We start from the raw sequence: 13,437 nt of genomic DNA on the forward strand, positions 1-13,437 counted from the left end.
TAAAAAGCCATCAGTGCAAACAATATTGTAAACTGTATGCAAAACACACAGAAAAGCTGAGTAGAAAATAGTCAATTAACCACACAAACTGAATTGGCATCAGTGCTCTGCTCAAGAGTGTAAACCAAGGCTTAAAAACGCCATCAGTGTAAACAATATAAAAATATATATAAAAGCAACACACACAAAACCTGAGTAGAAAATAGCCACAACTGGCCTGGGTTTGCTGAAGTAACCTATGCTACAGGCTGCATTTATAACAGAAAATCAAGCAACATAGCAAGTAGGCCTATCTACACTATTTAGAGAAAGAAGCTTACGTTTACCGCGACAACAGCTGTCACTAATTCGCATCGTCGTAGGCTGCGCTGATGCACAGACTAAACAGTAAAAAAAGTTAAGATAACCTACTGGAAGCTTTGTTGGATTCTCTGGTTGTTGCGTTGTGTTTTAGTTCTAATGTCTTGAAGATGGTCAATAAAGCTTGACAGCGGGATCAGGATTGGCGATTAGATGATGATTTATTGTAGATGGTACAACAATGAATAACAGAACACAGGCTAAGTCTCACAGTACAGTAAAACTGTGCAGAGTCTAACAGTTGTGGTTGTTATTAGAAGCGGCTGCTGAGCCTTCCGACAGAAGATGCTCCTCGGGTTGCTTCCTCGATCCGTCTCCAAGTCAAATGCTTTTGTTAGGCTAGCCGATTGTAAAAATAGGGACATTAAAGTGTGTGATGTGCCTATACATTACACAAACAATCTTAAATCACAGAGATAACATTCGTTAGACAGGCAAAGCTGTCAGCAGCAACATGTATAAGAGCCTTAATAATGTAAAAGGGTCTCGCGGAAACTCGCGGTCGCGGTTAACATTAGGCTATATTAATTCAACTGACATGAAGTGTTTGCTCCATAACTTTAAATTCTTAGTGGGACATGCACAGACAAGTGGGATGCTGGACAGGTCGCTAGGTGTGCTGAAAAACGCGGTCTGGATTTGGGGGGAAAAGCTGAAAAAAAACTGGAATGGATTACTTACATCGGTACGCTGGAAAACACGGACCGGAGTTTTTAAAAACAAACTGGATCGGGAGTCCGGATCGGGATTTTCCCGTGCAGGCCGATCCATATTGATATGCATTTTTTTGCTAATATCGGCGGCCGATCCGGACATCCCTATACTAGGCAGTATCCAGTCAATTGACAAGGTTGTAGAGACAGACCAGAGGCACAGCTTCGAGGTCAACAGTATCAACTCACCTGAGCTTGTTCCTGTTGGGGAGGATGACAAAGACCGAGCAGAGCCTATGTCCCAGCTGTGGCACCCTCCTGTTGATATAAGCCGATGAACAAACAGATAACATAACAGATAAACAACAAGCAACAGTGAGAGGAATGCTGTATGAGGAGTCCAGCGCCTTTGCACGAGATGACAACAACATTGGATGTGTCCCAAGTCTCCAGATGAGCTTAACACTGAAGGATGACATCCCAGTGCAGCGATCCTATGCGGCTGTCCCCAAACCCCTCTACAAAGAAGTCAAGGAGTATATCCAGGACTTGCTGGCTAAGAAGTGGATCATAAAATCAAAATCCCCTTATGCCACTCCTGTCGTTTGTGTCTGCAAGAAGGATGGAACCTTGAGGCTTTGCATTGATTATCGGCTGCTAAACCAAAAGACCGTTCCAGACAGACAACTCTTGGCCCGTATCCAAGATCTTATCGCCACACTGGGTGGGTACAGCTGGTTCTCAATCCTGGATCAAGGAAAAGCCTACCATCAAGGTTTCATTGCAGAGGGGTCATGGCACATGACTGCATTCATCACCCCATGGGGCTTGTATGAGTGGGTACGTATCTCTTTTGGCCTTTCCAATGCCCCAGCAGCATTCCAGAGGAGTATGGAGGAGATGCTCAGCTCCTTGCGGGACAAATGCTGCATCCCCTACTTAGATAATGTCCTCTGCTATGCCAAGACGTTTGAAGCTCATGTGGAGGCGCTGAGACATGTTTTGAAGGCCCTCCAGCACCACGGTGTGAAGCTCAGACCAACAAAGTGCAAGCTCTTCAAGAAGGAAATCCGCTATGTGGGAAGGCTGGTGTCTGCTGAGGGAGTAAGACTTGACCCCAAGGATCTGGAAGCCATCCAGGCGTTGAGAACCAAGACCCCGACCACCGTGGGAGAAGTCCTTAAGCTGCTAGGGTTCCTCAGCTATTACCGGACATATTTCCAAGACTTCTCAAGAATTGCCAAGCCAATGTATGAGCTCTTGCAAGCAAAACACCCTGCCACTGGTACGCCTCCACCCAGAACAAACAAGGGGAAAGGAGCACAGCTGTCATCCAGGACTCCTGTCCAGTGGAGGGAGGAACATCAAAGGGCCTTGGACCAGCTCATCCATTTCCTGTCAAACCCACCAGTGCTTGCCTATCCTGACTTTAACCTCCCTTTTGTCTTACACACAGATGCGTCAGAAAAAGTACTTGGTGCTGTGCTGTACCAACGGCAGGGAGGGAAACTCAGAGTAATCGCCTATGGGTCCAGAACACTCACGCCTGCTGAGCGAAATTACCACCTTCACTCAGGCAAGCTTGAATTTCTGGCACTGAAGTGGGCAATATGTGAAAAATTCAGGGACTACCTCTTCTATGCACCCCACTTCACTGTGTACACGGATAACAACCCATTGACATACGTGATGAGCACTGCTAAGCTGAATGCTGTCGGTCACCGTTGGGTGGGGGAGCTCGCTGACTTCAGATTCGAGGTGAGATATCGACCGGGAAAAGCAAACGTGGATGCAGACACACTGTCAAGGTTGCCGGTGGACATCAACAGCTATGTCGACTCCTGCACAGAAGAGCTGTCAAGAGACACCATTCTGGCAATGTGGGAGGGCAGTAGGGCTGCCAAGCAACAAGACGTTGCTTATGTGGCTGTTCTGAACCTCTCACAAAGCCCAGCATCTCAGTCACCAGAATTGCTCCCTACCATAAGCCGTGCCGAACTCATGAAGTCTCAGCAAGATGATCCTGTGATCAGTCAAATCATCAGACTGAAAGAGAACAGCAACATACTGACCAGTGACATGAGAAGAGGAGTAAGTGGCCTGGCGAGGAAACTACTGCATGAGTGGGGGAGACTACAGCTGAAGGATGGTCTGCTGTACAGGGAAACCAGTCAGAGGAGTCAACTTGTCCTGCCTTCTCAGTACCGATCCTTGGTCCTTAAACACCTCCATGACGACATGGGTCACATGGGTATGGAAAGAGTCCTGGGCCTCGCTAGAGACCGGTTTTACTGGCCCTACATGAAACAGGATGTTGAAGCTTATGTGACAAGGAAGTGTCCCTGTATCAAGCAGAAGAAACCGGTCTCCCACATCAGAGCACCAATGGGGAGCATTACCACCAGCTCACCCCTAGATCTTGTGTCCATTGATTACCTGCATCTAGAACCTAGCAGGGGAGGCTTTGAGTATATCCTGGTTGTTGTAGACCACTTTACCAGATTTGCCCAAGCCTATGCCACCAGAAACAAGTCCGGGAAGGTAGCTGCAGAGAAACTCTTCGATGATTTCATTCCACGGTTCGGCTACCCATGGTAACTACATCATGACCAAGGGAGGGAATTTGAGAATGACCTTTTCAAGACCCTACAACAGTTGAGTGGAGTGGGTCACTCAAGGACCACTCCCTACCACCCCCAAGGAAATCCTGCAGAAAGATTTAACCACACATTGCTTCAGATGCTCAGGACCCTGGAGGAGAAGGAAAAGGAAAGATGGAGACCTACCCCAAATCCTTCATGCTTATAACTGTACCCGGCATGAGGCAACTGGATTTCCACCCTTTTACCTGATGTATGGCCATCACCCACGTCTGCCTGTGGATATAATCTTTGGCTTGCTGTCTGAGGAAGAAGCCACTTCTCCAAGAGGCTATGCAGAGAAATTGGCCTCTCGGATGCAGGAATCATACAGACTCGCCTCAGAGAACAGTCAACAATCCAGCTCTCGGGGAAAGAGGTACTATGACCAACATTTGAAGGGTGTTGTCCTTGAGCAGGGTGACCGCGTCTTGGTGCGGAACATGAAGGAAAGAAGGGGCCCTGGAAAGCTAAAGCCGTACTGGGAAGGTACAGTTCATGTTGTGAGGGAGAGGAGATGGGCCGGTGTATAAAGTGTCTCCAGAAACAGGTGGAGGTCGAGTACTAACTCTACACCGCAACCTGCTTCACTTGGTCAACGACTTACCTGTGGATTTACCCCAGTCATCACGGAGACCACCTGTTAGAGACAGAGGCTCACCAAGACGCCTACCTGCTCCATCAACAGACCAGCCCCGACAGAGAGCAAGAAACAGCTCTTCACGCCACACAGAGAGACACAGTGAGTGGCGCCCGAGTACTGACTCCTCCGACAATGAGGATGAGCCTCGATACTCAATACTGGTTGAGGATACCATCAAGAATGGAGTATGAGAACAACCAAACCCAGCCTCTTCAAGAGTTTCAGAGGACCTACAGTCCAGTAATCTCCCCTCAGAGACTCAATTTACCTGAGCAAACCCTGCCTGAAAGGGAAGACCAGTGGACTGAAAGTGTACTTCCAAGGAGAGAGAGCATGCCTGTAGTGGAAAGCAGACAGAGTGAGCACAGAGCACACCAAGAGGAATACCTACTCGTCAATCCAATGCCTGCAGTATATGGACAGGAAGATGCCATGCAGGAGAGGCCAGTAACCCCTGAAGCAGTGAGTGAACAGTCCAAAAATGAACAGTCCAGCCCACTACAGATGCGGAGGTCCACACGTGAAAGGAGGCCTGCCCAGATGCTCATATACCGCTCCTTAGGACAGCCCTCTTCCCAACCCCCAGCCAGCTGCAATACAGTAGGGGCCTATGGGCCACTGCCAATGCCACCATGGGGAGTGCATACATACCTCAGTTACTTCCAGACACCATTTCCATACCCTATTCCCATTCATAGTATACCCTATGTGTAGGGTACTGGTGTACTGATTGACCCGCATACATACACTCACACACATGCACACACACACACATACTTACCTTGAGTTACACAGACATTCTCACTAGTTATTCTTAAGTTCAGTTGCTGATAGTAGCAAGTGTCGGGAGCCACTTTTGAAGTTGGTGAGCGTGTGGCGCACCCAAAACAGGTGACCACATTGGTCATATGTTTATTAGTAAATAAATATGATCTCTATGTATATATATATATTTACACTGTCGCTTTAAGGAGTGGCACAAGCAGTTGCGTTTGGGTTGCTATGGGAACGGACCTCCACTCGCTATCAGATCCAATTTGGGAGAAAACGTGGAAAGCTGCTGTGTCTAAATCTCCTTATATTTCACCTGCCTTTCAGGTCAGTAATGGGTAAACTGTACATCTTTACTTGTTGGGGTATCACCCTTTTTCTTAATGTCTGAAAGTTTGCCGTTGATCAAGGCAGCTAGCTGAGGTACGCTACTGTAAACAGTTAGCTAGCAGCTACCGTCTCGCGAACAAGCTGTGGCGGCAAACTGGAAAACCAGTACTGCAGACGGCTAGCTGCCATCTCTTGGTCCATGTTCATGTAGCATAGATCTGACACTCTGCTTGTTAGAAGCGGTTACTGTATGTTGACAAGTTTAATGAGTATGATTTAGCAAATACACACGGGTAAAAATGAATAAGTATACACACTGGTTTTAGAAACTATTATTTTGCCAACTTTAATGAGAATGAATAAGTACACACTGGTTTTAGAAACGGTTATTTTGCCAACTTGAACAAGTATGAATTAGTCCACACACACAGGGTTTACAAATGGTTTTGTAAATGGTCATTGCTGTTTAGTTTAAGTGATTTAAAGTGATTCTTATGTCTTGTAGCCTTTGTCAGTAATCAAATGCAGTTTGAATGTTTTAGTCCAGTATTCGCTAGGCAGCTATATGCAGTTGATAGATAGATAGATAGATAGATAGATACTTTATTGATCCTCAAGGGGAAATTCAAGTTACAACTTTAATTACAATGTAGCCATGTTAAAGTACTTTATGAAGCCACAGTGGCCTTGGATAACTGATATGTTGGAATGTGAATATACAGTAGAGTATATGATATGTGATATTCTGTTATTTTGGGAGATGGCAATGTTTTGTATGAATTGTTTATGTATGCATTGGGGATAAGATTGCTATCTACTATTATATATTTATATATTATATTCTTTATATATTGTACACCACACTGGAACTTGAACAAAACAATTAATGCACAGATATTTTGTGATTTATTCTGAATAAATAAATCAGATGCAATTTGGGAGAAAACATGGAAAGCTGCTGTGTCTAAATCTCCTTTTATTTCACCTGTCTTTCAGGATATTTTTTATCTTTGTTACTACAGTCCCATATTTGGGACCTGTAACACATAGATGGTAAAAGAAAGTAGCAAGCCTACAATTTCTGTAATTGCTGCGTCCGTGCATTGTTATTCTCTCTCCTGCTCAAACAAAAGTTGTGCGTGCATTAAGTTGATTTTGACAACGTGTTTACAAACTTTACTCTACAGAAAATATTGTAAATAGCCTACTGTCATGCAGTTAATGGGATACTGTGCAGAGTTGGGAAGTTATAGTAGGTCAACTTGGTGTGAAGACACATAGGAAATTGTCTATCGTTGTTGAGTTGTCTGATGGTAAGCGTACGGCCGTACACCTGCTTGGGCATAATGTAGCGTGTGCACAAAGCACATACACGTTGTTCCTCTCATATACACGGACGCAGCAGTTCCCATTTCTGCAAATAATACATAATTACAAGGAAAAATACGAGGGATCATTGTGGTGTCCATTAAGATGTGGGAAAATAAGCATAAATCTAGCGTACATGCCATTTCCATGAATCATGGATGTGTTGATGACATAAATGAAGAAATATTAGAGGACTTGAGGAGACGTGATGTTGAACTGCATATGCCGATGCCATTTAACCCAAATGCCCAAGCAGCAGTACGGGAGAGGAGAGCTTATCTGACAGAAGAACATTGCAAAAATATCACCATAGTCATAGTGATTCAGTTAGAGTGTGCCAAAAACATCGGAAAGTATGTCTTTGTGACATTTCTGTATTTACATTTTGTCAAAAAGAAAAATCAATAGCAAACTGTTCCTAACTGAACAGTCCTTGCTGTGAACAGCTACTGGCTGCGACAAATCCGCCATCATAATAGCAATCCGCCACGGAACAAGCGCACCTGTTGTTAAAGGGAATGTGAGATGACGCTCTGATTGGTTTATTGCACGTTACGCCCAAACCACACCCATGAGTAATGTAGCTACTTCAGACCAACCCATTTTAGATTTGCGTCGGGCACAACAGTCATTTATCCCGCCGGTAAAATAGCAAATGCACCCAAGATCCGCCCACAAAGCTATTTGCACTTTGCGCAAGGACACTTCCGTTTCAGATCATAAAAATAGAGCCCTTTTCTTATGTTTCTTTCTTTTTTTTAACTTTTCAATGATTCAATTGAATTCAATTGAAAATGGAACTATTTTTTTATGCATAAAAACAAAGATAATTTAGTTTGTGGCATTGAATCAAACGTCAAAACGTGGGGACATGAGGTGGTATAGAGGGAGATGTGTTAGTGGTTCAGTGGAAGGACACACGTGTAGTCTCGTGCCTGTCCAATTTCCAAAATGCTAATGCTTACACAGAGGTCAAAGTTGCATATGTTACAAAAAATTTAAGATAGAGAGGAAAACTAAAATAGGTTGCAAGGCCCCAGAGTGTAATGGTAATGGTAAGGTCTCTTGTGTCTACTGTCATAGCACACCCAACCCCCTCTGTGTGTCTGTATATCTCTCTGTGTCTATTCAGGCTACTGGCCTGTTCCTGTTGTACATAGTTCTTTGTGATTCATTCTTTCTCCACAGCTTTGTTGTTCTCTGTTCATGGGCATATAAATATAATATAATCTTACATATTTTGTATACAAGTGTTGTCAAATGTATTCAATTACCTGTACAGTTTTAAATATTAATATATAATATATATATATATATATATATATATATATATATATATATATTGTGAATATTAACTCCGCCGTTTTGTCCACATACGCATGCAACGTTCTGACCGGATAGAGCGCATTCAGCTGCTCCTGCTCCAGGGCGGCAAAAGGTAGTGGGTTGAAAGCAAACAGTTCAATGGGATGGCAAGACAGTAATGGATTGAAAACCTTCAGAATGTGGATTTGGTGGATTGGGTTTTAATTATAACCCTTGTGTCACCCGGGAAAAATTGCATAAAGGCTGGATTCACGGATAAGACGTGAATATCGCTTATGCGTTTAGCCGTAGATAAGGCCACCAAAAATGCCGTCTTAAGTGAGAGCACTTTAAGATCAAACTGCTGTAATGGCTCGAAGGGAGGGTGAGACAGAACATCCAAAACCATAGGTAGATCCTATTAAGGGGCCAGTGGTTTAGAAACCGGGCAGAGGCGTTGCGGCTCTTTCATAAATTGACGTATGAGAGGATGCTGGCCCACTGTTTTGTCCCCAAAGTTTGACAGTGGAGAAGGACTTGTTTTTATCCAGTAAGTCTTGCAGAAACATAAGGATAACGTCCACAGAGCACTGGACATTGACATCGCTATGACATTGCAGGACAGACCTGCAGCTGTCAGATTCAGCCTTTCATGGGTCAAACCCAGAGGGCCAGGCACTCTGGATGAGGGTGAAATATCTCCCTGTTTGCTTGGGACAGCTGGTCCCTGTGGAGAGCCAGCGGCCACCGTGGGGAGAGGAGCAACGGGATTCCCTAGCCAGCGTGGGGCTATGAGGATGACAGAGAGGCCCCGTTCCTGCACCCTGGTGAGTGTTGGAGTGATCAGTTCCAATGGATGGAAGGCATAGAGCAGGACGTGTGGCCACTGGTGTGCCAACGCATCTATCTCTAATGTTCCGTTCGCGTAGGGAGAAAAACATCGGACATTGCACATTCTCCCCAGAGGCGAATAAGTCCACTTTTGCCCGACCCAGATTTTTTTTTTTTTGTCAAAAATACTACAAAAAATAGTGTCGAAACAAATTGGTACCTTCTTGCATATGAATAAAATCTAAGAATTATATCAGTCTGGTTTCAGAGCTCACCACAGTACTGAATCAGCCTTAGTTAAAGTTTTTAATGACCTCCTCATCGCTGCCGATAATGGACATATATCAATATTGGTCCTCCTTAGTGCTGCCTTTGACACCATAGACCACAATATACTACTCCACAGGCTTGAACATTCGAAAGGCATTAAAGACTCAGCACTCGCTTGGTTTAGATCATACCTTTCTAACCGCAGACAATTTGTACAGGTTCACAATAAACCGTCTACCCAGACTATGGTAAAATATGGAGTGCCTCAAGGCTCAGTACTAGGGCCCCTGTTATTTTCTCTCTATATGCTTCCTCTAGGCTCAGAAATTAGGAAACATGGTATTAAATTTCATTCTTATGCAGACGATACACAACTATACCTTTCCATAAAACCTGACGAATTGACTACTACTTGACACATGTATAAGAGACATAAAGACATGGATGGCAAATAATTTCCTGCTTTTGAACTCCGATAAAACAGAAGTCATGGTTTTAGGTCCTAAAAAGATGAGGGATATCCTATCCTCATCACAGGCTACATTTACTGATCTTCAACTATCCTCATCCACAAGTGTTAAAAATCTAGGAGTTACAATTGACCAAGACCTATCACTAAGTAATCACATAAAACAGATTACCAAAACTTTATTTTATCATTTAAGGAACATTTCAAAGATAAGGAAGTCTTTATCCCTACCAGGCGCTGAGAAATTAATCCATGCTTTTGTCACGCGATGGTGGTCACTGACCATACCTGCGCTGGTGTCGACTACCCCTCACCATGCCTTAGTTATGCTGCTATAGCATAGTGCTGTCATGGACTTTTCATGTGTCACGCCGTACAACCCCTCTCCCCTTCTCTCTCTCTCCACTCTCCCTCTCTTGCCTATTCTCACTATGATATACTGTAACAATATATAGTACCACTGATTACTTATTGACATTAACCATTTTGATTTTCAGTAATACTAACCCACTCTACATCTCTCTTTCTTTCCCTTTACTGTACCTCACTTGTGAGGTATATCATCACCAGTCATCAACCATCCATGTGTTGGCCCTCCTCTCACCCATTTCACCTGAAGTCCCATCCTCGACTGCCCTATTACTGTCACCCTATCTGGATTCCTGGCCCGTACAGCCTAGTGACCCATCACCTGCCTACGACAATTCTGCCCGGATTCCTGGCCCGTCTGCCGACCCACCACATGCCCCTTGACAACTCCCTTCCCCTGGACAAATCCAACGCTGGACTATTTGAACTGTCACTAAATCAGGATTAATGAATTATCAAACTAGATACGTAATCACCCCACCTCTTGTAACTTTCAGCTCAAGTGCTTTTTAACACCATATCTTATTCTCTACACCTGACTATCATATGCATTTGTCATGTATACAGACCTTACTGTCCTGTATTGACCCTAGGCAGATGGGTTAGGCCCTTGAGTCGTCGATCTGCTCAAGGTTTCTTCCTATATGTATCTCCAATTCTAGGGAGTTTTTCCTCACCCCTGTTACCCATGGGTCTCTCTCTTTCTTTTCTTTTCTTCCTTTCTTTCCTTTTTCTCTGATTGCCTACATTCTGTAAAGCGCCATGATACATCTCTGGCGCTCTATAAGCACAATAAATTGAAATTGAAATTTGAGCCACCACATCGCTGTGGAGTTTCCAGTCTCCTTAGCATGGATTGCCCCTGGATAATGGCGGCGTGCACGAGTGCAACGGCTTACGGCGCCCTAGCATGGTGCTCAGTATGATGTTCTTTCTTGTGTGTGATAGTTGTTTTGGAGCACTGCCGAGCAAATTATGTCTACAGTCATCAAGAACTCATAAACTGGGGATTACAGCTAAATGGAGTACTCAGGACTTCCATCGAACTAACAACATTCCCACGGCAATAGCGAGACCACCGGGCTCTCCCTGGATTGTTGTCAGCTCTGTCAAACAGTGGAGGCAGTGTAGGGAGAGCAAGCAGAAGCGGGGCTGCAGAGCCGGATTACTTGCCAGGCTACGGAAACAACCGCATAAGCCACCACTACCAAGCACATTTCTCTCCAACGCCAGGTCCTTGGTCAACAAAATGGATGAGATGGAACCAGTGTTGCCAACTATTTCGAATGAAAAGTAGCTAAAGCCAGCTCCAAAACTCGCTAAATGTCGCTAGATGACGTCACGCACTAATTTGCATATTAATTACGTCAGCACGTCGTACCCCCCCCCCCCCCAAAAAACGACAAAAAAAAACGGTGATGGCCCTTTAATTCCCTTTTACTCCTGTTTGCTTTTCTCCTACTCATATAGGCAACTTTAAGAGCCTAGTTTAAATATATTTGATTTAATATACTTGTATATTTATTGATAGGCTACACTTTACTTTCTGTAGCTTATCATCTTGACTACACTAGCATCAGGTGGCTGAAAAGCAGTCATTTCCAACCTATTCACTGCTGCATCTGCTTTGCACTGCTTGACGTCTGATTATAATGTGACCATAGGGTAGGATAGCCTACACGCAATGCCCCCTTACGGCTATATTTTGGACATATTTAGGCTACATAATATAGGCTTAAATGTCACTCGGACAGACAATTTTTTATTTTTTTTACTCAGCCGACAGTCCTGCATCAACTTGCATTGACAACATTGAAGCTAGGCCTACATAGCCTAAACGAATGCTATAGGTTTTTCTAACATGTATGTTTGATTAACTATCTGCTTTGCTTGTGAATGAAGTTGTAGCCTACTTCCTTTCTTCAATTGTTGAACGATGCTGGCAAGCGTGTCCCTGCTGTCATCATGTCATTGCTCTCGTCTCGTTGACTCTCTTGTTGTAATTTCATATTAATTTATATGTAAAAACATATTAATTTCATATTAGTTGCTGCACCTTCCAATGAGCATTGTCTGAGCTTAGATAGAACATCTACTTCCTTGTAATAAAATGGGCTGATACTGTATAGGCCAGTCATTCCTTTTAAAATCATGGGGCAACGCTTTGGGCAAATTCGAAACAGAAACAGGCATGAGAGGGGAGATTTTCTGACGTTTCAACAACGAAACAGAGTTTGCCATCTTTGCGAGAAGATCTCACGCTTTGAGCTGCTGCTGCAGTCAGCCTGGGCAAACCGAAGGATAACGCAAAGAGAAAACAAAAGTCACCAGACACACGAAAAAGTCGCCAGATTTGTTGTCACTAGATCTAGGTCACTAGAAGTCGCTAAATTGGCAACACTGGATGGAACTGCAGCTGGCGAAAAACAACTTTATGCGGGACTGCTGTATGCTAGTGATAACGGAAACCTGGCTCCACCTGGCTCTCCCCGATGCTGTGGTACAGCTAGCAAGCCGCACCACCCGACAGGACCGTAGCAAAGACTCCGGTAAGACAAGGGGAGGAGAACTGTGTGTCACGTCTGTATACATCCCGACAAACTCGGGACGTCCCCCGGACTTTAAAGATGAACTGAACTGAAAGAATCAGCATTGATAATGTGTTGATTATGACAATTAAAAATAAATGACACTAAAAAAAATAATGAAAAAAATCAATACGTAGCCTTTTTCAAGCAACACCAAAATTGCGTTTGTTAGTATTAGAACGCTGCCAGTTTCAATGACGTCACTGGCATGGTAGGACCTGAGAAGTTCTATAGACAACAGCATATTATGTATACACGAAAAATTGTAATTTTAATGGAATGGGTTACAAATTTGAGCCTGTGAGGGACAGGCCTGTAGTGTCTTGACTACCACTAGATGGGTTTCAGGCTCCAGCTCAACCTTCAGTAGGATCATTTGGGTGAAAATGACTGTGTGGGCGCTGCCGGAGCATGGACACTGGAATCTATGTTGCAAAGCAGTGGCGAAACGTAGGGAAAATGTTCAAGGAAGCCAAAGTGACGGGAAAAATATGTTTATTTATGTATGTGTTTATTTCGGGGGGTATACATTTTGTGCAATGTACAACATAGATACATTTTGTGCGGCACAACATAGGCTACTGTAGACCTAGCCTACAGGTCATGTAGAAAACTGGACGACCCAGCTAACACACAACTAAACAGCCACGTTGCCTATAAGCTGCCAGTTGGTCACGGCCAACTAACATTCTGGCAACCTTCCTGCAACGTGGCCACAACGTTGCCACTATGAAGTGGCCATTTGGTCATTTGGTAATGTTGCCGTTTGGTGGTGTAAATAACGTGGCCATAACGTGGCCCTATGGTCATTTGGTAACGTTGCCATTTGGTGACTTGAGCA

Source organism: Alosa sapidissima, chromosome 2 (assembly GCF_018492685.1).
Source record: "Alosa sapidissima isolate fAloSap1 chromosome 2, fAloSap1.pri, whole genome shotgun sequence".
Taxonomy (NCBI): domain Eukaryota; kingdom Metazoa; phylum Chordata; class Actinopteri; order Clupeiformes; family Clupeidae; genus Alosa; species Alosa sapidissima.